At 44.6% G+C, this 9,983-nt stretch overlaps 1 pseudogene; it reads left to right on the top strand.

Annotated features, from left to right (window-relative positions):
• The first annotated feature begins 7,067 nt into the window (after positions 1-7,067).
• Positions 7,068-8,121, top strand: LOC118534924 (glyceraldehyde-3-phosphate dehydrogenase pseudogene; annotated as a pseudogene).
• Positions 8,122-9,983: the final 1,862 nt, after the last annotated feature.

Here is a 9,983-nt window from a genome sequence, read left to right on the forward strand (position 1 = left end):
CGTGGACTTGTGTCTACATCAATCTTAGAAAAAAGGTGCCAGTGTGCTTTGAAGGCCTGTACATCATAAAACCAAAACCACTGGAAATAGATACCCATACACCTACAATAAACAGGCCCCAGTGCCAAAGAGGCATGTGAGAGGGTACGGGGAATGGTGGCTGGGTGGCAGGGGAAGGACAAAGGATTATGAGGGCTGGGGCCAGAAGTATGCAAAGGGAATAGAGAGTACAAGGAAAAGACACCAGAAACAAGGATGGAGGCTGAGGATGTAGTAATCTCTGTGTTATCGGCACTGGGACCCATATCACTGTGGAGATGCTTCTGTGTGTATCACTAGATACACATGGTGTATACACCAAAGGCATTTGACCCCAACATTCCCACTCCTAAGTCCCCTTGCAGAGCCAGAAGAGGCTTGACTCAGAGTAACACTTTCTTCCTATGAAGTCCACCTTGAATAAAATCCTCCTCCAGTGGTGAGCCACAAAAATGACCCAGGACACATCTGACCCACATTAATTAATTGCTCAGAGATAACCTCTAATTTGGAAGTCTGCCTTCTAATTTGCTGGTTGGAAGTCAACAAGGCATGGTAGCCAGGTCTTACCTTCAGTTTGGCAAGCATTTCCAGAGCACTTACCATGCGTTAAGCACAGCACATCACCTCATCTCCATAAATGGCTTCAAAGGGAGAAGCGCATGGCTCAGGTCCCCAAGGAGCTTACAGTCTAGAATGAGAGACAGGCATGCCAATAAATAACTGTGCTGTAATACGGAACACCCACAATCAAAACAGAAACATGCATACAGGGTTCAATAGCAGGAGTGGGGTAGAAGTGATTTATTCTAGCTGGGGCCAAGGGAGCAAGGCTAATGGAACACAGACTGGGCAGAGAAGCCCTCAGGAAGGTTTTGAAGAATAGCTAATGCATACAGTGTGCTTCTCTGGGGCCAGGCAGTGGGCTACATTAACTCTTTTGATCCTCACGACAACCCCGTCTCTCTCTTTCCCTAGAAGTTGCAGCGGGGATTGAGAGACACTGGTCAGTCTCTGCCAGCGGCCTGGACTGAAGACACATACGTGCGGGAGGTCTGTGCAGACACTGAAGCCCTCCAGACCGTCCTGTAGAGAAGGGCAGAGACGGAGAATAAGAATGTGCGAAGGGACGTGCAAGCAGAAGCGAAGATGAACAAATGGCGTGCGCACGCGAGAGAAAAGGAGGAAAGCTGGCGAGTTTTCTCTCAAGGTCACGTGGTCTTAGTTCAAACAGCTCATAGGGGCAACTCATAGTAGGTCTCCGAGAGAATCTTACTGGTACAGCTTTTTTTTTTTTTTCAGGATTTTTTATTTATTTATTTGAGAGGGGGAGAGAGAGTGCATGAGCGGGGGGGGGGGGAGGGGCAGAGGGAGAAGCAGACTCCCTGACAAGCGGGGAGCCCGATACGGGGCTCAATCCCAGGACCCCAAGATCATGACCTGAGCCAAAGGCAGATGCTTAACCGACTGAGCCACCCAGGCGCCCATTATTGGCACAGTTTGATGTATTTCCAACCCCAGTCTTCCTATGCATAGCCGTAGCCAATCGGACCATGTAACCCACCTTCCAGCCTGTGGATGCCAAGGCAGTGAGTGGAACTCGAGAGAAGCAGAATTCAAACAACAGTAGCAGATAGAAGCCTGGGTCTCCCACGTGCTTTGTTTGTGATGCCCAGCCATCCGCCTGCCCTTGGACTCCGTGAGATGCCTCAGCCTCTTACCAATCACATTCCCGGTTCTCTTTTGTGGGAGTTTAAAGGAGCAGTTCCAGTTAGTTGCAACCCAAAGAATCTTACTTAAAACATAAAAGACGAATCGGGGCAATTATTTTTGGGGAGGAGAACTTTTCAGCGTGCCAGCTTTTGTTTCATTCACAGCCGTGTATTCTGACTTTGCAAAGTTTGGCAGACAAGGAATCTTTTTCACAAGATTGTAATACTAAAGAATAAGAACTTAAGTGCTTTGGGTAATATGATTTAACATCTTTCTGCACCACATTCCCTATTTTTAGACCCTCTGTTACAGGACTGCCGGCAGGTAAGAAGCAGCCATATAGTACAGATTCCTTTGTGTATGAAACTCAACGGAACATGCTAGATTCATCCAGTTAAAGGCTCTCTTGTCCCATGTTGTTTACCCAGAGAAAAACCAGACCCAGTTGCCACTCGATACGATTTTGGCATGTGCTCAGTTTTTCCAAAAGGTCCTCCTTGTGTCCTATTTGCAATATGAACAATGGAGAGAGAAGAATCTTTGAGATTGGGTTTGAAACCCATATTCAGGCATGAGCAAGTGTATCCAGGCCTGCTGGAAGCTGAGGCTTTTTATTTGATCTCATTCTGTTGAGGAGCAGACAAGGCCCTGGAAATGAAAGTGCTTTGTAATCTCATCATCTGTGTAAACGTGAGGAAGTAGGGGAGAAAAGGGGGAGGGTTGAAGGGGACACTGACATTGGTTGACTTGTGTGACCTCTCCTTGGGCCTGCAGAACAAACCTGCAGCTAGGTATTTTCACCCTGCCTTTTATAGATGACAAAATGGAGGCTCCTAAATTATGTCAATAATCGTAACAGATAAAACAGCTTTTCCATCCTAAAATGTTATTTTCCATGTCGCAACATTCCAGCTAATTAATCATCATATTTCAAAGGTAGCTATGAGAACCCTTGAGCACAGTGATTCAATAATGAGTTATATAGATTCCACGATGAAATCAACTAATGAGGATCCGTGCTATTCCCCTGCACCGAGCACACCTTCTGCGTTATTTCAGTTGTGAGGACGGACTCCAAACACCCCATGTGGAGGCAAAGGCTTGTTCAACTGATTCGGAGGACAAGTTATAGGACAGGGCTTTTTGATTCCTCTGAAATAAGAGGATAAAGGAAGATAATGCCCTGCATCTGCCAACCTTCCCAGCATACCTATTTGTTCTCAATTGTGTTAGCACAAAAGGTGCCTAGCAGAGCAAGAGAGTGGCCATTGAAATCCATCCCCAGTGCTGCTCACCAGGTCTGGCACAATGACATGGAACTACTCTGGGAGCATTTTTCTGCCAATCTGCCCAAGGGCACTGTATAGTCCCCAAGCTCTGTGCCCCTGGTGCTGCTAAGCCCAGGAAGGGTGGCTTTTTACTGATTCAAGGTACCCTTGCAAAGGCACCCTATCGTCTAGTGGCTCCCCTCTCCTTTCAAAGGCACATGCTTTTTTGTTTTTTTGTGTGTGTTTTGATCTTTTTTCCCCAAAGGCACACCTTAATCCCAGAGTAAAAGCAACTCTGGTGCCAGGAAAAAAATAAGAACACCTGTGTGTAGTCTGTCCCTGTCAGCTCTCCCCAAAAGGAGATTTTCAATACAAGAGACTGATTTTTTGGAGCCACCAAAATCACAGAAACCTAACTGCAGAGACGAAGGCAGTCCTTGGCTTCTGTCTCCTCAGAGAAAGCTACCCAACATGGGCCTGGGTCAAAGGGGACAGGGCCTCTGAGATGATGGCCTGCTCCTCTTTGTGCAAGGCTCTGCGAGACGGCTCTTGATCCTACCCATCCAGCACGTCATAAGCTCTGCGCCTGGCCTCTGCTGAGGAATTTTGGGTCTGGTGGGGCTGGGAAAGGCAAAGAGAAACCTTGGGGAAATAGAAGTAGCTGTCCAGACCCAGACTCTCTAGAAGGGACACCAAAGGATCAGTTATTGGCATGGTATTGGTCTTTCATAATCAGCCCTTCTCCACCCTAATAATAGCTTTCATAGACATTTGCTCAGGATTGACTTTAAAAATATATACATAGAGGTGATTCTCACCCATTGTTATGGACTGCATATTTGTCTCCCCCCCAGATTTCATATGTTTAACTCCTAACTTCCAACATGATGATATTGGGAACTGGGGCCTTCTGGAAGTAATTAGGTCACGAGGGTAGAGCCTTCATGATAGGACCAGTGCCCTTATGAGAAGAGCTTGCTTCCTCTATGTTCTCCACCATGTGAGGATACAAGAAGAAAATGGCCATCTGCAAACCAAGAAGTAGGCCTTTACAAGACACTGGGTCTGCCATCACCTTGATCTTGGACTTCCTAGCCTCCAGAAACATGAGAAATCATGTGTTGCTTAAACTGCCCACTCTGCTGTAATGGGTTACAGCAGCTGGAACTAAGACACCCACTTTCTGATATACTCTATGTGAGAGAGAACATGTAACCAGGGCGTTGAATATTACACCTAACTGCAGTAGGACTTTGGGAATGTGGTACTTAGGCGATGGGCAAGAAAAGTTTAACATAGCAGGCTTGAAACTGCTCTCTTTGGGCTGCTTGCAGCATTTGCCATTGGCTGGACCTAAACTGTTTGTACAAACACTATGGTTGAGGCTGAACATCTGCTTTCCTTCTGGGGGTCTGGAATTCTTGTACATGCGAGGCAAAGGGTGACTACAGTACTAGCCTGTTACAAACTGTGAATACTGAGTCTCTAATGAGCTTCCCTGGTAGACAATACTTTACATGTTGTGTGTTGTCACAATTTCAGCTGGAGGAATTACATGCATCCTCTGTGACTTCACTGGGAGAGAACCCTTGCCAACCTGTGCCAGCTTTCCTCCAGACTTGGCACCTGTGCTACTTTTCCCTTTGCTTGGTATCTTTTCACTGTAGTAAGTCATAGCTGTGAGTAAGAATATATGCTAAGTCCTGTGAGTCATCCTACTAAATCATCGCACCTGGGCGTGTTCTTGGGGACCGTCGACATAGGTGAACACCAAGTGTCACAGGAGGAACAGAAAGAAAGAAACAAAAAGGTGAGATCTGCTTACCTAACCAAACAAATGTTAAAAAAAAAAAAAAAAAAAAAAAGACCTTCAGGGGCACCTGGCTGGCTCAGGCGATAGAGCATGTAACTCTTGATCTCAGGGTTGTAAGTTTGAGTCCCACATTGGGGGTGGACATTACTTAAAAATAAAATCTTTTAAAAAATACCTTCAAACCACTGAATACATGTTAATTTCTATCTTGTTTATTCCTCAAGTGTTTAGAGGTAGCTTACGTTAAGAATATGAACAATAATACAGCACGATCTCATTATGTAAAAACACACATATGGGCATGGGGAAAAAGACTGGAAAGAATACATCAAAACATTAACAGTTGTTTTCTCCAGATGAAGTGATAGAATTCTAATGCTTCATTTATTTTTTCTTCCTGGGCCTAACTGTATTTTCCACATTTTCCACAATGAGCACATATTGCTTTTATAATGAGACTAAAAAAAGATTACATAAAAGTGAATGTAAAACATAATCAAGAATAGGAAAATCAGGCAAAACACACAAAAATGCAGGAAGCCATGACTAAGAGAAAAACATTGGAAATAGATGCAGAGACTGTAACGACCGCTAAAACTTTTAACATTTCTGCCTCAAATTTGACTCTGAGTTTCCTGACAGTGAAGGCAAAATAGAAACACAGTTCAGTCACCAAGAAAGCATAGTATTTCTATCACTATATATCAAGTTATCACAAACCCAGAGGCTTAAAACAATATCTGTTTATTAGCTCACAGTTCTGCAGGTCGGAAATCCAGCTGTGTTCTTGTTGGCAGAAGTTCGTTCCTTGTCCTTGTTGGACTGAGATCTCATTTTCCTTGCTAAGTGGACTCCTCCATCTTTAAGCAAGCAATAGTGTATCAAATCTGTCTTGTTTCAAATCTCTGACTTCTCTATCTCTAACTTTAGATTTAAAGGGCTCCTGTGATTAGGTCAGGACCACTCAGAGATTTTACCCTTGTTAAAATCAACTGTTCACAGAACAAAACTGACTCACAGGAATGAAATCTATCATCACAATCTCTGGGTTATACTGGAAGTGTAAATACACCACCAGGGTGTGGGGAATCTTGGGGACAAATTTAGAGTTCTGCCTTCACATAGCATGTATCATTCTGTATGTTTTGGAAAAGATGGAATTTAACTACTTTGCATACATACGTATGGTCTCTCCCCTCATTCTGAGCTCAGAGATAGTCGCAGGGAAATGCAGATAGTAACTTGTGTGAACACCCAACACATTCAAATGCTCCTTTTTAATTCTAATGTTTATCTTAAGGAAATACACCAAAAGCAAGCTGCAAAAGAGGGAGAAATTGGCTCAAGACGCGGGAAGGACAGGTGCTCTGGGGCAGAATGGAAGGTGATTGACAGCGGAGGCAGCCACAGGTTGGGGAAATGAAAACTTAATCGAGTCTGAAACCAGAATTTCTAGTGTTTGCCTCTACCTGGTCCTGTAGACTTGGCTAAGTCCCTTTTGTCCCCCAAAGAGGCCTAGCTTTCTTGTCCTTCCTCCCCCCACCCCCCACTTTTTTTTGTATAAGGAACAGTCTGAATGATAGATCCAAGTGATGTCTCAGCTTCCTACTTTGGACTACTGGACAGAAGCTAAGGGCAACTGTGCCTTGTTTTTCAAAGTGCGGTTCAGGGACCAGCAGCATTGGTGTCACCTAGGAGCTAGTTAGAAATAAACTTTCAGGGGCACCCGGGCAGCTCAGTCAGTTGGGCGTCTGATGCTTGGTTTCCACTCAGGTCATGATCTCAGGGTCCTAGGATGGGAACCCATGTCAGGCTTCGTGCTCAGCGTGGAGGCTGCTGGAGATTCTCTCTCTCTCCCTCTCCCTCTGCTCCTCCCCCTTCTCTCTTCCTCTCTCTCTCTCTCAAATAAATAAAATCTTAAAAAAAAAAAAGAAAGAAATAAAGTTTCAGGCCCCCAGACTACTAAATCAGAACCTGTTTTGCAACCAGATCACTGCATGAGTCCTGATAGCTTGAGAAGTGCCGCATCAGAGCCTTGCAGCTCCCTTTGTGAACTCTGCTGCCCAGACCCACTGAAGTCCTGAGGGCCTGGAACCGGTAGCCCTGTTGTCTGCTCCAGCCCTCACTTCTACCTTCTCAAAATGAAAAGCACTGCTGACAAGGAACTGGGGGTTGTGGCTATAAGTTCAGTTTACTTCAAGAAGTTGCAGTCAAGGCTCTCTGCTCCTCCCCGTTTGACAGATAGCCACATCTTCTGGTGCAGTCCCAGCCACGTCCCTGAGACAGGATGGTGAAGGTCAGAGTACATGAATCTGTCAGTACTGGGCACCTGGTCACCAGGGCTGCTTTTAACTCTGGCAAAGTGGATATTGTCGCCATCAATGACCCCTTTATTGACCTCAACTACATGGTCTACATGTTCCAGTATGATTCCACCCTTAGCAAATTCAATGGCACAGTCAAGGCTGAGAACAGGAAATGGAAAGCGCATCTCCATCTTCCAGAAGCGAGATCCCGCCAACATCAAATGGGGTGAGGCTGGTGCTAAGTATGTTCTGGAGTCCACTACGGTCTTCACCACCATGGAGAAGTCTGGGGCTCACTTGAAGGGTGAGGTCAAGGGGGTCATTATCTCTGCCCCTTCTGCTGATGCCCCCATGTTTGTGATGGGTGTGAACCATGAGAAGTATGCCAATTCCCTCGAGATTGTCAGCAATGCCTCCTGCACTACCAACTGTTTGGCCGCTCTCGCCAAGGTCATCCATGACAACTTCAGCATCATGGAGGGACTCATGACCACAGTCCATGACATCACTGCCACGCAGAATACCATGGATGGCCCTTCTGGGAAGCTGTGGCATGATGGCTGATGGGCTGCCCAGAACATCATCCAGGGACCTACTGGCGCAGCCAAGATTATAAGCAAGGTCATCCCTGAGCTTAAGGGAAGCTCACTGGCATGGCCTTCTCTGTCCCCATCCCCAACATGTCAGTCATGGATCTGACCTGCCACTGGGAGAAACCTGCCAAATGCGATGATATCGATGATATTGAGAAGGTGGTGAAGCAGGCATCAGAGGGCCCCCCCTCAAGCGCATCCTGGGCTACAATGAGGAACAGGTTGTGTCCCGTGACTTTAAAAGTGACAGTCACTCTTTCACCTTCGATGCTGGGGCTGGCATTGCCCTCAATTACCACTTTGTCAAGCTAATTTTCTGGTATGACAATGAATTTGGCTACAGTAACCAGGTGGTGGACCTTGTGGTCCACGTGGCCTCCAAGGAATAAGAGTCCCCTGGACCACTAGCCCCAGTGAGAGCAAAAGGAAGAGAGAGGCCCTCAGCTGCTGGGGAGTCCTTGCCCCAACTCATCATCCCCCAATTCACTGAGAATCTCCCAACCTCTACAGAGTTTCCATCCCAGACCCCCTAAAGAAGGGGAGGGGCTTGGGGAGCCCTACCTTGTCATGTACCACCAATAAAGTATACTGTACCCAGCCAAAAAAAAAAAAAAAAAAGAGAGAGAGAGAGAGAGAGAGAAGCTATTGTCAAACTGATCCTAAAATTCACATGGAAATGCAAGGGACCCAGGATCACCAAAAAAGAGCAAAGTTGGAAGACTCAAACTTCCCAATTTCAAAACTTGCTACAAAACTATAGTAATCAAGAAGATCATCCAATGGGGAAGGAAATAGTCTTTTCAAGAAACAAACTGAGAGTTCTAGAGGAGAGGGGGGTGGGGGGATGGGTTAGCCTGGTGATGGGCATTAAAGAGGGCACATACTGAATGGAGCACTGGGTGTTATACGCAAACAATGAATCATGGAACACTACATCAAAAACTAATGATGTAATGTATGGTGATTAACATCACATAATAAAATAAAATAAAAATCACATAAAAAAAAAGAAATGACACAGGAACAATTAGATATCCATATGCAAGAGAATGGGTTTGGTCCCCTACCTCACACTATAATCAAAAATTAATTAAAAATAGACCAAAAACTGGGGCACCTGGCTGGCTCAGTGGGTAGAGATGCAATTCTTGATCTCAGGGTCATGAGTTCAAACCCCACGTTGGTCGTAGAGCCTACTTGATTAAAAAAGAGGATCAAAAACGTAAATGTAAGAGCTAAAATTATAAAACTCTTAGACGTAAACATAGGGGTAAATCTGAACGACTTTGGATTTGGCAATGGTTTCCTAAATTTGACACCAAAATCACAGACAACAAAAGAAAAATTAGATACATTAGACTTGATAAAATGAAAAACTTTTGTGCATTGAAGGGATGCCTGGGTGGCTCTATCGGTTAAGCGTCTGCCTTCGGCTCAGGTCATGACCCCAGGGTCCTGGGATTGAGTCCCGCATCGGGCACCTTGCTCAGTGGGGAACCTGCTTCTCCCTCTGCTTGTGCTCTCTCTCTCCCTTAAATAAATAAATAAAATCTTAAAAAATAAAAATAAATAAAAACTTTTGTGCATTGAAGAACACCAGCAAGAGAGTGAAAAGACAACCCACAAATGGGAGAAATATTTGCAAATCATATATGTGATAGGGGGTTAATAGCCAGAATATATAAAAAACTCCTATAACTCATCAACAAAAAGGTAAACAACCCAATTAGGACTTGGGCAAAGGATTTGAGTGGACATTGGTCCAAAGAAGATATGGAAATGGCCGATAAGCCAAAGAAAACACCTTACTAGGACAGTTAATAAAAAAAGAAACTGGAAAATAACAAGTATTGGCAAAGATGAGGAGAAATTGGAACCCTCATACATTGCTGGTGAGAATGTAAAATGGTGCAGCCCATGTGGAAAATAGTTTGGCAGCTCATCAAAATGTTAAACATACAATTACAATATGACCCAGCAAAGAAACTCCCAGATATATACCCAAGATAACTGAAAATATATTTTCATGCAAAAACATGTTCACAAATGTTCATAGCAGCATTACCCATGATAGCAAACAAAAATGAAAACACCACAGATGTCCATCAATGGATGAAAGGATAAACAAAAATGGTGGATCTACAGAATGGAATATTATTCAGCCATAATAAGGAGTGAACTACTGATCCATGCTGCAGCATAGATGAACCTTGAAAACATTATGCTAAGTGAAATAAGTCAGAAACAAAAG

Source organism: Halichoerus grypus, chromosome X (assembly GCF_964656455.1).
Source record: "Halichoerus grypus chromosome X, mHalGry1.hap1.1, whole genome shotgun sequence".
In the NCBI taxonomy this organism is placed as follows: domain Eukaryota; kingdom Metazoa; phylum Chordata; class Mammalia; order Carnivora; family Phocidae; genus Halichoerus; species Halichoerus grypus.